The 16,256-nt window shown below is 39.2% G+C and overlaps 1 long non-coding RNA gene across 2 annotated transcripts; it reads left to right on the plus strand.

Annotated features, from left to right (window-relative positions):
- Positions 1-1,192: 1,192 nt before the first annotated feature.
- On the plus strand, positions 1,193-15,907 carry LOC110680441. 2 transcript variants are annotated; one of them, XR_002502877.1, is made up of 3 exons: positions 1,193-1,524; positions 8,837-8,840; positions 15,846-15,907. It is a non-coding gene; the product is annotated as an uncharacterized LOC110680441 (long non-coding RNA). The 2 variants fall into 2 exon arrangements; XR_002502876.1 differs by having other exon boundaries at positions 1,339-1,524; positions 8,837-9,125; positions 15,846-15,904.
- Positions 15,908-16,256: the final 349 nt, after the last annotated feature.

Genomic DNA, 16,256 nt, shown 5'->3' on the forward strand with positions numbered 1-16,256 from the left:
CTGCTTATTTCACGACAAGCACTAAGCACTGACGCGAACCGAAAACTACGAATATACCGAGGCCAATCGATCCGGTTCGAAGGACCACTTTCATATGTACGAAATGTGAACTAGATTGGCTCGGTATCGGATTTGGAAAATTAGGGTTTGATTAGCGATGAGAAACACTGTTCTTCGTTTGACGGGTTTTATTAGACTGACTATTCTATACTAGTTATACAATACGCTCAGGACCAGATGGGAATACAAAAGAGCTCCTATTGATTGGTTTCGCTCACACTATCAGACGGATAGGTGATAAGAGAGATATATTGCAATAGTATTGAACTGTTGTACAATAGGGTGATTCATTATTTTATCTATTCTTAACATGAGCGTTGATTATTTTAAATCATTGCCAAAAAAAAAATCAACGCTTAATTCGTGACTGAAAGCCGAAATCCAATTTTCATCATCAAAGTCCAGTCAATCTTGTTAGTACGAGATATTATTTGACGTATTGCACCTCTTATACAAGGCTCTGTTATACCTCATTCTGGTTAGGGGAAGACGGGGTAAGACGGACCACCTTCAGTTTGGCATGAAATTGGCGGTTTTCTTGAAAGTTCATCAAGCACTTTGCATAAACACAAGATTTTTATCATTCCGAAGCATGTAGGGTGATATTTTCATGCCATTTTCCATAACAAATATCAAGAAGAAAGTTTTTGCTCGTCGATATTGTATTTGATATAAATTTAACAGATGCTCACCTAAGGATCTCGGAAGAAATTTTTTAAATTAAGGCTTTAAAAAACAACATGCTGCGTCGAAAAATGATTTATTGATCCTTGATTTTGACATATGAATTAAATGGCTTAGGCGGGCGGTATTACCCCGTCTTCCCCTATAAGTATTGGAAGTTATCTGGTATGGAATACCTTATATTGGTATTCCATAGTTACTCGTTCTGCTCGAGTATGCAATTGGCTAAAGAAAATAACATTTTGAAAAGAGTCTGGATCGAACGGGAATCGAACACCTTCAATATGACTTTGCTTTGAAATCTCGAACTTAACCACTAGGCTATGGAAGTCAGAGTACTGATATAGAATACAAATCATCAAAATACTCTTCACAACACACGCACAGTTATCATTTCATGATATCATTCGCTTACTTTGCTCCATTTATCATGTCATGCTATTTTTATTTTTACATAGAAATACAGTAAAACTACTTATCTGTTTTTCAAACAAAAACATATGTAAACATGATTCCTTATAAAACATATTTTCAAAGCCCATCTCAAAAACAAGCTAGACCACTCAAAAAACAAAACAATAGAAAAAAAATACCCAAGCAAGCAAAATGTATTCATTTTAATTACAGTCTGAAGAACGCGGAACCCCTTCCCGTCGCAGTAAATCGGAAGGACCACCAGCGGTTGCCAACGGACGGCTACCGACCGGAACCGGCACCGGCGGCATCTCGAACGGAGTAGCACACGAGCCGGTCTCGGTCGAAGGCAGAGCGCAGGAACAGGTAGGCCAATCACCGACGCCCCGGTCGTCGTCCCCGTTCGTCTTCGTCTTCGTCTTCCTCCGGTCCGTGGACATTGTTCCACTGCTGGCGTTTCGCAGTCGATGAATTTTGTGTGTGCGAATGAGCGTTGTTGGGTGTTTGCGAGAGTCGCTTTGAGAGGAGTACACACACGAACACTAGAATACCGATTTTCGAGATGATCGCACATTACACTCACACAAATACACACCGGTGCAACTGAATTGTTGCCGATACACATTTTCAGTGTAACAAATGTAAAGTAACACCACCAGCTTGTGTGAGAGTGCACACTTTTGATTTCGTTGATGCGAGAGTAAGATTTAACACGCTGACTGTCAGTTTTACAACTCTTGGATATTGCTTTCGATGTTGTTTGAACAATTCGCCTTTGTATTCTCCCTGATTTTGGTTTTGATGCTTTTGTTTGGCGGTTTTCTTCTGCTATGTTTTATTTCAGTTAAATGAACTAATTTTGGTTTGATTGTGTTTTTTTAATTATATTTGATTTTCTTTAAGCAGGATGCAATGTTTCAGTCGTTAAACCATATGTCATTCAATTGCAATTCAAAGTTGGACGTATGAATGATGTTGAAATAAAGATAGTTTCGTATTGGCTTTATGTATAAGTAACAAAAAAATACATAAAATATGAACAATTTATAATTTTCAAAAGCAGTAGTTTTCCAATGAATTTCTTATAATTCTTATAATTAAGGAATTCAAAATGGGTTTGCTACAGCATCACTCATAACAGTTGAACATCATTCATCATGGAGAATAGATTTCAAATTATTGTAATAAATTGGTTTTCCAAAAATTGATAATTACAAAGTTGCACAATTGCTACAGCCCTTACTAATATAAGAGTAATTCTCTCTGCAACTATCGACGCCTATCGTTATTATTTAAGGTGATTATAGAACGAAGCCATACCTCAAACTTTCAAGGGCACAAGACTTGAGAAACATATAATTATAATCACCTTAAATTCGTAGTCACTGTTCACTAAATTTTGCTAGAATTAGCTAAGAAGTGTTTTGGTCAACTCAAATTGGTGGACCCCTCATAAGCCAGCAAGCAAAAAAGTTTGCAAAAAGCTCACTTGATATGATCATAAACACATGAAACCCTTGAGACATGAGAAACTTGATAGCATCATACAGAGAAAAGATTCAGCTTCCATATGAAGTGAATAATAATAGTCCACAAAATCTTCCACAAGTTTCGGACATTCTACCAAAAGCTCCTGTAGACGTTTGTCTGAAATTCTTTCGAAGATTCCTGTCGGAGTTTTTCCGTAAGTTATTGCGAGAGTTCCTCTGGACGTTCCTGTTACAGTTTATCCGAAAAATCCCCTAGGAGTTCCTCTAGAAATTACTTCATATGTTCCAGTAAAAGTTGTTTCGAAAGCTCCTAGGATTTCTTCCGGAAGTTCCAGCCAGAGAAACCTTCCGAATGTTTCTTTAAGATTTCATCTAGAGAGTTCTTCTGTTGCTGTTGCAGAATTTATTCCAAAACTTCCTCTAAGACTTCTTCCAGCAAGTCCTCTTGAAGTTCTTCCGGAAGTTTCCCAACGATTTCTCCTGGAAGTTCCCCTAGGAGTTTTTCGGTAAGTTCCTTTAGATTTTCTTTCGTAAGATCCTCCAAAATTTCCTCCTGAAGCTCCAATAGTTCATTTGGAAGTTTCTGTAGGAGTTCTTTAGGAAGTCCTTTCGGAAATCCGTCTAGGTTGAATGTTCCTCTAGAAAGTCGTCTTAGATTTTTTTCGGAAGTTTCTCTAGAAATATTTTCTGGAAGTTTTGTAGGAGTTGTTCTGGATGTTTCTGTAGGAGTTCTTTCGTCCAGAAATTCCTAGAGGAGTTTCTCCGGAACTTCCTGTAGGAGTACCTCCGGAAGTTCCTGTAGGAGGTAATCCGGAAAATCCTGTATGAGTTCCTCCGGAAGTTCGTATAGGAGTTCTTACGGAAGTTCCTGTAGGAGTTCTCACGGAAGTTTCTGTAGGAGTTCCTCTGGAAGTTCCTGTAGGAGTTCTTCTGGAAGTTCCTGTAGAAGTTTCTCCGGGAGTCCTCCGGAAGTTTCTATAGGAATTCTTGTGGGACTTCCTTTGGAAGTTCCTTCGAAAAATCATGTAGGCGTTCCTTCGAAAGTTTCTGTAGGAGTTCCTCCGGATTCTGTAGGAGTTCCGGAAGTTCCTCCGCAAGTTCTTGTTGGATTTCCTCTGGAAGTTTCTGTAGAAGTTCCTACGGAAGTTCCTGTAGGAGTCCCTTTGGAAGTTCCTAATTGAGTTCCGCCGGAAGTTCTTTTAGGAGTTCCTCCAAAAGTTTCTGTAGGAATCCTTCCGGATTCTGTAGGAGTTTCCTGTAGGAATTCTGAAAGTTTCTCCGCAAGTTTCTGTAGGAGTTCCTTTGGAAGTTCCTGTCGGAGTTCCGCCGGAAGTTCCTGTAAGAGTTCCTCTAGAAGTTCCTGTAGGAGTTCCTCTAGAAGTTTCTACGCAAGTTCCTGTAGGAGTTCCTCCGGAATTTCCTGTAGGAGTTCCACCGGAAGTTCATATAGGAGTTCCTCCAGAAGTTTCTGTAGGAGTTCTTTCGGAAGTTCCTGTAGGAGTTTCTCCGGAAGCTCCTATAAAAGTATAAAAGTAGGAGTTCCGGAAGTTCTTGAAGGGTTTTTTTCTGAAAGTTCTTGTAGAAGTTCCTCAGGAAGTTCCAGTAGGAGTTCCTTCAGAAAGTATTACAGAAGTTACTCTGGACGTTCCTATAGCAGATTAGCAAAAAAAATCTTCTGATAGATCCTCTAGAAGATCCTCCAGATTTTTTTCCTAAAGATCCCCGGATGTCTTCTGGAAGTTTCACTAGTTGATCTTAGGAAAGTTCTCGTTGGATTTCACATAGAAAACTATTCTGTAAGTTGCTGTAAAGTTTATCTCGAAACTTCTTCTGAAATCTTCCAGAAATTCTTCTGGGAGTTTTTCCAGCAAAACCCTTATAAGGATTCTACCCCATTACCCCGAATGCCATTTCCCCGAATCCCATCACCCCGAATTCCATTACCCCGAATGTACCATTACCCCGAATTCCATCACCCCGAATGCTATTTCCCCGAATTCACAATTATCTGGACATGATGATATTGATGACATTTTCCCACGATTTTGGAATTCGGGGTAATGTCATTCGGGGTGATGGGTCTTTCGGGGTTTTGGAATTCGGGGTAATGGCGTTCGGGTTAATGGCATTCGGGGTAATGGGATTCGGGGTAATGGGGTAGAATCCCTTATAAGTTCTTCCGGAAGTTTCTCAAGGTTTTCCGCTGGAAGTTCCTTTCAAAGTTTCTCTAGGTATATCTCCGGAAGCTCTTCTAGGAGTTCTTCCGGAAGTTCCTATGGAACTCCTCTAGAGATGACTCCAGAAGTACCTTCAAAAAATCGACTTCCGGGAGCTACCCAGGAGTTCCTCCGAAAGTTCACCAAGGAGTTAATTTTTACTCCATGAGATATTCTGGAAATTTCGTTAGGACTGCTTCCAGGAATATCCACTAGAAGTTTTCTTAGAAGTTTATTCCTATTTAAGTTCTGCTGGGAATTCCTTTAGAAGTTTCTCCACTTCTGGAGTTCCTGCAGATAATTCTTCACTTCTGGAGTTTCACTAGAATTTCCTCCACAAGTTCCCCTAAATTTCCCTCGTCAAGTTTTTTAAGAGTTTCTTCGAAAGTTGCTGTAGAAGTTCCTTCACAAGTTTTCCCAAGAGTTACGCCGAAAGTTCCACTAAGAGTTTCTCCAGAAATTTCAATAGGAGTTTCTCCAGACGTTCTACCAAGATTTGCACCTAAAATTCCATCAGGAGTTCTGCCGAAAGATCGACTGTAAGCTTCTCTAGGAGTTGCTCCAGAAGCTCCTGTAGAAGTTTTCATGAAAGTTTTTCCACACGTTTCACTAGGAGTTCTTCGAGAAGTTTTTTTTAGTTCTTCTGGAAGTTCCATTAGGATTTCTTCCAGAAGTTCCTCTAAAAATTCCTGTACGAAATCCTCTCGAAGATTCTCCAGTTCTGGAGTTCTCCTGGAAGTTTCTTTAGGATGTCTTTTGGAAGTTCGTCAAGGAGTTCTTCCGAAAGTTATTCTTAGAGTTCCATAGGAGTCACTCCGGAAGTTCTGTAAGGAAATTCTCCGCTAGTTCCTCTAGAATTTCCCCTTAATATGTTTCCAGTAGTTCCACAAGGAGTTACTTCGGAAACTCCACTAGTAGTTCCTCTTGAAGTCCATTCTGGAATCGTTCCGAAAGCTCCTCTAAGAATCACTTCGAAAGTTCCTCCAGATGCTCCTCTAGGAGTTCCCTTAGAAAAACATTCGAAAGTTCCTGTAGAAGTTTCTTCGAAAATTCCTCTGAGTTTTGCAACTAATTCCTCTGAAAATTCCCCTAGGAGTTTCTCTGGAAGCGGATATTTTTGGATAGTTCGTCCGCAAGTTTATGCATTTCTCTGGAAGTTCATCTTGAGGTTCATCCTCAAGTTTCCCAGGAGTAGCTCCGAAAGTTTCACTAGGAGTTTTTATGATAGTTTTGGTAGTTTCTCCTGAAATTCCTTTGGGAACTTTTATTGGAGTGTCTTCAGAAGTTCCCCTAAAATTCTGATGGTAGTTCTTGCAAAAGTTCCACTAGAATTTTCTCCAGAAATTTCTTAGGAAGCTTGTTTAGGATTTCCTGTGGAAGTTCTCTGAGTAGTATTTTCCGGAAGTTCTGCTAGGAGTTCCTCAAAATGCTTGCAAGCTTTCCCAGAAGTTCCTTCGAAAGTTAATTCAGAAGTTCCTATGGAAGGATTTCTGTTATATGTTTTTCTAAGAATTTGTTTGGAAATTCATCTTGGAGAAATTCTGCTGAACGTTCCACATTTTTGCAGGAAGGTTCCTATAGAAATTGTTTCTGGACTTCCTACAAGAACTTAAGCGTTATATAGATTTCTTTTTTTTTTCAAAACTTCCCTCGGGGATTTTATAAGAAAATCTTCCAATGATTTCTGAAGTGAATCTTTTGGGATTTATTTCTTAAAAATTGTCTAGAAACTTTCCTGGGAATTCCTTCAGTGTTTCCTCTAAATATTTTTTTCTATTTACCATTTTAGGGCATTTCAAGGGATAACGTCAGAAGTTCATCAGTACACAACTTAAAGATTTTTTTTTAAAGAATAACTTCAAAAGATCTTCGAGGAATTTTTTTCAAAATTAATACAGGAATTTAGATTTTTCTAGAAAGGAGACGACCTGATGGAAATTTTTAGGTGTACTTCTTTGCAAAATCCACCATAAATTTCCATCTGAATTAATTCCAGAATTCCATTAGAAATTCGTGCAGACTTCCTCTGGAATTTCAGGTTAGTAGAAGTTCTGAAGAAATCCTTGTAGAACTCCTAACTCTTAGTGAAGTTGCCGAAGAAACTCACGGGTTAACTTCCAAAGGAACTTCTGGGAAATCTCCCGGAGGAACTCTTAGCGGAACTTCTGGAGGCAATCCTTGCGGAGCATCTAGAGCAACGTATTTAGTACTGTACCATTCAATGGTATAGTACTAAATTTAGTTCTTCATTTATTCATTCTTTTATTCTAAACAGCTCGAAGATTTATTAGCATCTTAAGAAACTTCTAAATGAATTTCTGGAGGTATTCGAGAGGAGTTCAGGAAAAAATCTAGAGGAACTCTTGAGATAACTTGCAAAGGAACTCTTAGGGGAGCTTCCGGAGGAACTCCTTGAGAAACTTCCCGAAGAAATCCTAAGGAAACATCTGGAGGAACTCCTTATCAGACTTCCAAATTCCTAGCACAACTTCAGGAAGAACTTGTAAGATAACTTCTGGAGGAAATCCTAAGAAATTTTGAGGAAAACTTTCTGAGGAGTTTTCAGAAGAAATCTTGAAGAAAATTCCAGAGAAATTGCAGAGAGATTGCAGAAAATCTGTGGCATACTTTTAAAGAAACCCTCAGAGGAACTTCCAGATGAATTTGTTGCGGAGTTCATAGGATTGCCAGAAGAACTTGTACGAGAACTTCAGGAGAGTTTCCTATTTCCAGAAGAACACTTTCGGGAACTACCATAGAAATCTACAAGAACTTCCGGAGGAACTCCAAGAGAAACTTCCAGATGTACTCATACAGAAACTTTCGGAGGAACTACTGCAGGAACTTCAGGATTCTGCAATTACTTTTTGAGAAACTCCTTCAGGAACTTCCAAATTAACTTCTACAGGGATTTTTTGGTAGAAATTATGGACAAACTGTGGACAATCTTCTTGAACTTTCCAAGAAACTCCTTCGAGACCTTCTCCCAAGGAACTCGAACAGGAACTTCCTGAAAAACTTCTACAGGAACCCTCAGAGGAACTCCTACAGGAACTTCAACAGGAACTTCTGCAGGAACTTTCGGTTGAAGTCAAACCAAAAATTTCGGATGAACTACAGGAACTTCCGGTTCCTGTAGCCAAGCGTGGCATGTCTCACAACATCTTAGGAGTGCTCATACAAAAAAGTGACAAGGGTAGGGAGAAGTGGTCAAAAATCGAAACTTATTAACCCTTAAAATCCCGAGACGAATGTTGAAATTTTAAATGGCCACAACTCGGAGATTAGTAGATCAATTAATTTGAAATAAATTTCTAAGTAAATGCGCTTAGTTGATCTTACAATTTAGGGTGAGACATACCCACTGACCCCTCTCCCATTTCTGGGTAAAAGAAAAACAAATTTACTCCAATTGTCTGTATCTCAAGATCCTTAACAGCTGGAAGGTTGGTGTCTTCGGCGAAGCTATACGTTTATTCCAGCTACTTCAAATAAGAAAAAAAAATCTTCTTCTAAACGATGCCACTAGTTTTCCTATGAATTTCAAGGGAAATGTGAGAAAAATAAAGTTAAATATTCTCAAAATTTATACATAAATACACTTATTTGCAATCTGTTTAGATTGCTGGCTTACAAGGGGTGCCCCAATTTGAGTCAACCAAAACGCTTCTCATCTAAGTTTAGCTTATTTTAGCGAACAGCAAAAAAATGAATCCTAACAAAATGCACCGATGGTAGTTTGGTTTCAGGCAGAATAACTTAGAAGAAAATTGTAAAACTTTGTGGAACAAATCAGGTTTAACAACTTAAAGTAACTTTTCATTACACTTAAAAAAAACGGGATAAAATTACCTTTCTAACGAAATGTCTTCATCTTTCTTTTCTTGCTCCTGCTATCCACCATCTGGAACGCGATCGTTTCCCCCTGAATGCCAACTAATGAACCATCCCGACCCCTCGAACCGGATGCAGCCGGGTGAGTCTAGTGGCCTATTCAAAAAAACTATTAGCAAATTGAGCACAGAGTACCGCCTGCAGTTCGTGTGGCCCCACGTGCGCAGGGCTATCAAGGGGGCCACCGGTGAGGATTCGGTGATCGAGCCACCGCGCAAGTCCCTCTCGATGGGTGCACTGAAGGCTGCGCAGGCCGCTGTCGCTGCCGGTGTCACCAGCAGTCACCAGCAGCACCACCACCAATACCACCACTACCATCAGGCGGTTCCCACCGTGCATAAAAAACGAACCGCAAACGAGCGAGAAGGTGCGCGAGACAGAGAGCGAGCTAGCTGATCATATTCCATATACTTATACTTCATCATCGTCGTTCGTTTTGTTTGAAGTACCTCTGTCTCTCAGTTATCGATGCGAAAGTTGCTCCCTTTAACGATCCATAAACAATACAGTTAACCTCAAATATTGCTTAGCAGTGCTAGTTGAGCACTTTTAATGCTTGCTTAAAATTTCGGAATTTTGTAACAGAATTTTGTTTTCTATCAATCTATAGATCTTGACCATCCTTTAAATTAACGTTTATTTAGCAACCCATTAATCATTCCATGATGAAATATATAAACAAAGTTATTAATTCCATCTTAAACATGCTAAATTTGATTCATAAATAGTGAAGTTATCTAGTAGAACAGTATATTAGCGATCTGGACCACATTGGAGTAAAGTGAAACGGTATGACAATGTTGAATGTTGTAAAAATCTAGAAATCGAGCTCTATCTCGATTTAAAGTTAAATATTGTGAATTCGAAAAACGAATGCTAGTACGAATCGAAGTGATACACTAATGAGTTGTAAGCATTAATGCATTGAGATCTGCACTTTCATCAACCTCGTTGACTACAGCGTAGTGTCACACCATTATGAAGCGTATTGTGTGTTTTCCATTTTTATCATTCAGCAATCTTCCCTCTCAGTCATGGCACATAGCCGGCACTGACACGCATCATGGTCTGTTGCTTAAAATCTGCACATAATCGTTTCGATCTGAGAGAGAAGAGACAGCTCACTGACAGTTGGCATGTTTTCTTGCCTTCTTTGACTTCTTTCTTAAATTCTTGGGTTGTGCACAATGGTCAGATGAACTTATTTTGGTCAAAATTAATCACTTCCTGTTGTTCACTATGAAAAAGGATGAGAGTATAATCAATCAATAGAAGTTTGGCACACTCAACTATATTTAGGTATTCAACTTTTTTAAAATGTGAAATTATCGAGAAACACCTAGAAATTTTAATTACGTTTCCTTGAATTTTGTCGGTTTTGCACGCTTTGCCTTTCGAATGTGCGGGTTTTCTAGTTACAGTCAGAAAGGTTCTCTTGACTTTTGGGAGCTCACAATCAAAGCTAGCTGTCCCCTATCTCTTAGGTTCCGCTTCATGCTATATTGTGCGTGAGATATCAAGCATTCTGCTTGCTGCCTTTTCTCTCAAGGGTGGATTTTCTCTATGCGTGGATTTACCAATGTAATGGATTTTACTGCGTGCGTGTGCTGGAAAAAGAAAGATGATTCAACGTCAGATTGCCTTATACCGCTCTTCGTTTAGCTGAGTGCCTGACGCTCTCTCGCACTCTTCATCACGTCCCACAACGTTGTGGTCACAACTTTTAAGATAGGTCTCACAAACTGATAAATCCAGAAATTCTTCCCAACAGCTCATTAATGGTACTGTGTAGCTCATCTATCTGTTGACAGACATAGGATATTGACTTGCATGCAACTTTGGGCACATCGATTCGAATCACCCATCGCTAGTGGCGCGCTAAGCAAGGGGCGTCAATAGGAGAACAGAATCGATTCATTCCTTTTCCGAGTCACTATTTTTCTGATCCGTTGCGTGACTGCTGATCGAATGAACCGAGTTGCATAAAAAAGAGCCACGGATTGCTCGATCGGATTGAATCGGATTTTTTGAACGGTTCCGAAAAATTTCGCCCATCTCTAATTCTTTTATTTCTAGAATTCTCGAAACTTGATAACCGAGCTCGAATGTTTGCTACAGCTGGATAAAGATCTGAGACAACACTAGTCAGATTCTGAAAAAGAATCCTTGTTTGTGTTCAAAGACACTCTAGCAGGATTCATGATACAAATCACGCTCAGAATTCTGTAAGAATCACAGTCAGTAATGGGTGGAAGGATTCGGACACCGGAAAAACAGCCCTGGCGGGGTCTAGGCCGGGTCAGCTCACACTGTGACCGTCCTCATCGATTTTCATGATGCGAGATTGAACGCACTGTCAAATAGTTCTGTTATTGAAGTAACCCTGCAGATTGAGATTGATAATAAGGATCTGGTATGAATGTTACTATAGATATTTTGATATAAAGGAACTACCGAAGGATAAGGTAAGAGCGTCAAAAATTGCCGTAGCCTAATAAATATGGACGCTGCTGTATATAAGGAGTAGACTGGCCCATACTTTTCAACTTAGCTTCCTATGAAATTACATTTCTGGAAAGAAATTTCTCATGCATCGAGACATATGATTATTTTTCTTTTCAGGTGCCCTTATATGAGCTCAATTTTTTTGATTCACTTTGTGATTCTAAACTAAAGTGTTGCATCGAATCCATACTTCCTGACAGGAAAATATTCGAAGTTATCCGTGATGAAATTTCATGAAGTATTCCTGAAGATGCCATATGCATAATTGATTACTGAGATTTGAAAGGAACCCTATCAAATTTCCATAGAAATTTTGGGAACTTTATAATAATTTCTTGGAGAGTAGTTACAAAAATGTTTTCGAAATGTTTTTTTTTCAGTAGTTTTAAGTAAAATCCAAAGAATTATGAGTGTTCTACAGTAATTTTTTAGGACATCAAGGATTCCAACAAGAATTAATTCGGAAATTCCTCTGGGGATTCCTTCTAGAATTCCTCTGGAGACCTCTCTGAGAATTCCACCTAGGGTTCCTCTGAAAATACCTCCTTGTATTTCTGCGGGTATTCCTCCAGGGATAACTACAAGAATTTTTATTTCTTATTTAATGTATTCTTCTAGGAGTCCCTTCAGGGATTTCTTAGGGATGTGATATCTTCTGGAAAATCCTCCAGAATATTATTCAGTAAATCCTCCAGGGAAACCTACCACATTGTCTCAGTGATACCGCTAGGAATTGCTCCAGTGATTCCTTAGGGATTTGCTTATTAATACCGTCAAAAGTTTACTTTCAGATTCCCTTTGAAATTTTAGGATTTCCTCCCGAAATTACTCCATGAATTCATCTACGATACCTTCTCCTCTATGGTGCCTGCAAGCATATCCTCCAAGGATTTCTCAGTGATTTCTCCCTATAAGTGTAAAGCGACTTTTTTGGTATTTTTTGGTAACCATGATTTCTTCCAGTAATATTCTTCTTGAAGTTCTCCAAAAATTACCCCAGGGGATTTTGCAGTAAACAGATTCACACAAAATTCTTCAAATGATTTATCTAGAGATTTTTCTAGTATAATGCCAAGGAATATTTTTCCGAATCCCTTTCAGGCATTCCTTCACAAATTCTCCCAAGGATTCTGTTAGGAGTTCCTACAGTAATTTCTCTTGGGTTTTTTCAGCGATCGTCTAGAGATTTTGCCACTCATTCCTTCAAGGATTCTTTTCAGAAATTTCTCCAGAAAACTCTTCCAGATTTTCCACCGGGAATGCAAGAGTTGAAAAAGTCCATTGGGATTTTTTTTTCAAGGATTGCATCAAGGAATTCTCCAAGATACGTTAGAGAAATTCCTCAAAAGGATATCTTGGAGATTTACTTGGTAGAATTCCAGGAGGAGTTCCCTGAGAAATAACTTGCGGAATGCTTAGAACCCTTTAGAGTGGCGAAAAAGGTTCCTCCAAGCAGGTGTTTTTACGAGAATTTCTTCAGGGATTTTTCCAGGGTTTTCCGGAAAAATTCTTGAAGAGATTCGTAAGGAGGTTCTCTAGTGGAACTTTTATGGAATATTCTCCAGAGATATCCTCCTTCAGGGACTCCTCAGGATATTTATAAAGTAATTCTTCCAGTGATTACTCCAGGGATTATTCCAGAATTTTTTTTTTCTCAGGATTCTCAGGATTTTCAGAATTTCTTTTGATGATATTTTCCACGGTTTTCCGTAATTTGTCTGGGGATTTTCCACTTATTTTTTCAGGAATTCCTCCAAAAATTACTCCAGGGATTCTTACAGAATTTTTACCAGGAATTCCTCCAGATTTTTCTCCAGGGATTCGTTAGGATTTCTCAACACATATCATCAGAAAATCCTCCAAGATACCATACATAAATTCTTAAAGGAATATGTGGATGATTTTCCGGAGAGCTTCTTGAAGGAATTCCTGGAAAGTTCCCTGAAAAGTATCTTGTGAAATATCTAAAAATAATCCCTATTTGAGTCAATGGAAGGATTTTTTCAAGAATTCCCTACGAGAGTTGCTAAACCGATTCCCCCAGGATTTTTCGGAAATCCTAGTGGAGCAATCCCGGAAGGAAATTTTGATGAAGTCCCTGAAGGAACTTCTGAAGAAATTTTTGAAGGAACTTCTAGAAGAATTCCTGAAGGAACTCTTGGAGGAATCGCTGAAGGAATTCCTGGAGAAATTGTCGAAGGAACTCCTGGATGAATTCCTGAAGTCACTCCTGGAGGAATTCTGGAAGGGACTCCTGGATGAATTCCTGAAGGAACCCCTGGAGAACTGCTTGAAGGATATACTGGAATAACTCCTGAAGGAACTCCTGGAAGAGTTCCTTAAGTTGCTCCTGGAGGAATTTTTGAAGAAGCTCCTGGAGAAATTACTGAAGGTTCTCCCTGGAAAAAGGAACATTTGGAGAACTCCTGAAGGATTTCCTGAGGATTACTGAAGGCACTATTGGAGGAATTCTTGAAGGAACTCCTCGATAAATTTCTTAAGGAACTACTGGAAGCATTCCTGAAGGTACTACTGGAGGGATTTTTGAAGAAACTCCTGGAGGAATCCTTGAAGGAATTCCTTGAGCAATTTCCTGAACAAACGCCTGAAGAAATTCCTAAAGGAACCCCTGTAGGAATTCCTGAAGAAACTTCTGGATGAATTCCTGACGAAGCTCCTGAGAAATCTTAGTGGAGGAATCCGGAAGGCATTTTTGGTGAAATCCCTGAAGAACTCCTAGAGGAAATCCTGAAAATATTCCTGGAGGAATTCCTTAATGAATTGCTGGAGGAGTTCTTGAATAAATTCCTGAAGCAATTTCTGAAGAAACTCTTGGAGGAATTCCTGAAGAAACTCCTGGAGAAATTCCTTAAGGAACACCTGGAACAATTTCTGAAGAAGCTCTGGAAGAATTCTTGAAGGAACTTCCGGTGAAATTCCTGGAAGAATTCCTGGATGAATTCCTGAAGGAACTCCTGGAGGAACTCTTGGAGGAACTTCTGGAGGCATCTCTTAAGGAACTTCTGGAGAATTCCTGAAGGAACTTCTGGAGGATTGCCTGAAGAAGTTCGGGATTAATCCGGGCATGAATATTTGCCGTGCACTACTAACCAACCCGGTTCTCCTGGTTTGATTCAAACACCTACTTACATGTGATGGCCTCTTCTTTTTTCTTCCGGAAGGTCGGTGAGTGTCTACATATTATTTTTTTATCAATGCAACCATTTCCTCTTCGATCGCTGTCATCCATTTCGGTCAATTAGACCTCTTCTTCAATTCGGCCACGGTTCTTGGCAAGCTTCCCCCATACTCCTTGGCACTGAGTTCGAAGATGTCTTGTTATTGTCTTTGTGCCAATTCGGTAAACATCGGTTAAAAACATTTCACCGCTTTTTCTTCCTTTTGCAATAGCGCATCATAACTGTTCGAAGAACTTGCTCTCTAGCTACTTCTCCAAGACCTTTGCTATCTGTTGCTACACCACGGTGCCCCGACAGACCGCAAAAAAAAGTCCATCCAAACTGAGCACAGGGCTCGATTCCTGACGTCATTCTGCACCTCTGGCGTGTCCGCATCTTCGATCTGGAATTCCTCCGCATTCCTCAATTTAGATGCACTCCAACAAGTCGTATTCTTCCAACAATGTCAACATTCTAGGTTTAGGGACAAAATGTCGAACGACAACAATGTCGAATTCTAAAACGATCAAAAAGTTATGCATTTTAAACTATACCAGACTTCCTTTTTTTTTTTCATCGGGGTCCATTAAATATGCTATAAATAATGTTTGGCACATAATGAATTATTATTTTTTTTCGAAAATGAATCACTCGATTTTAAGTTGTGATGTTTGTACATTCAATCGAGAGCTTCTACCACTTACAAATATTTACTGTGGACAAGAAATAAAATAATACAGATAAAGGATAAAGAAATTATAGGTATTTAAAACTTCGACTCAAATTCAACATTGTCATACATATCCCACGACAAAAATTATGATGAATTCAAGTGAGTACAGATTCGTAAGTAGTAAAGAAGGTATAATTAAAAGCAACTTAAAACCCATATATAAGTAATGTCCTTTCGGTTCAATGCAGAGCAACTGCATAACCTATAACAGCGACCACACATTCCAAACACGAACCAATGATAACCCAGTATTAAAATCTGCTAGAAACATGCAAGCGAACAATCTCTGCCCCTCTCTGCTCTTGCGAGGTACTTTTTAAACCCTTCAGAATGTTTCGGAAAAAAAAGAATCCTAGAACATGCCACCGAGATTAGTGCTATAATGACTAGTAAATCTTCAAAGGTTGAAAAACCCAGCCATAGACGCCGTGTAAAACTACTATTCTGCATTACGTTACATGTTGCTCTCTTTCAGTATATTTATATAACTCCCTCTCTCTCTATGTCGTATAGATACCATATGATTTAATGACTTTTGCTACGTTTTTTCGCTAGGTCCCCCTTTTTCATGGTGGTGCTTTCCGGAACCGAAAATTTCACTTTTCATTCTTGTTTTTTCCTTCTCTTTCTCTTTTTCTTCCCTCGGTATTTCCTTGACCAACACATGCAGCGAACGCTCACGAACTGGAACCCCTGGTGAACGACGTCGACGGTGAAAAGCCGCAGCATGAAGTAATTATCGTTCATCGTTCTTGTTACATAGCTTTTACGCCCGGTGACCGTCCGTGGAAGTGCAGGACCCAAGTCCGAAACGGTTCACAGTGGTGGGTGGGTCGGACAAAACCTCAAAATTGAAGTTTCCTAAAATATTGAATGATTTTTTCTGAAGATTTTAGATTGTAGTTTGTTTTAAATTTCAATTTTATTTCAATGTATTCAATTATTTAGTGTAAATTAACACTTACTGAGTTTTGCGTTATTTGTTGTACACAGTATATTCTGTTCTTCTTCGTCTGTGACGACTTTCAATAGATACGGATCTGTTATTTCCGCTACTGTTTTTTCGTGCTGGAATTCGCAA

The sequence above is a fragment of the Aedes aegypti genome, unplaced genomic scaffold (genome assembly GCF_002204515.2).
Source record: "Aedes aegypti strain LVP_AGWG unplaced genomic scaffold, AaegL5.0 Primary Assembly AGWG_AaegL5_hic_scaff_1394_PBJ_arrow, whole genome shotgun sequence".
NCBI lineage: Eukaryota > Metazoa > Arthropoda > Insecta > Diptera > Culicidae > Aedes > Aedes aegypti.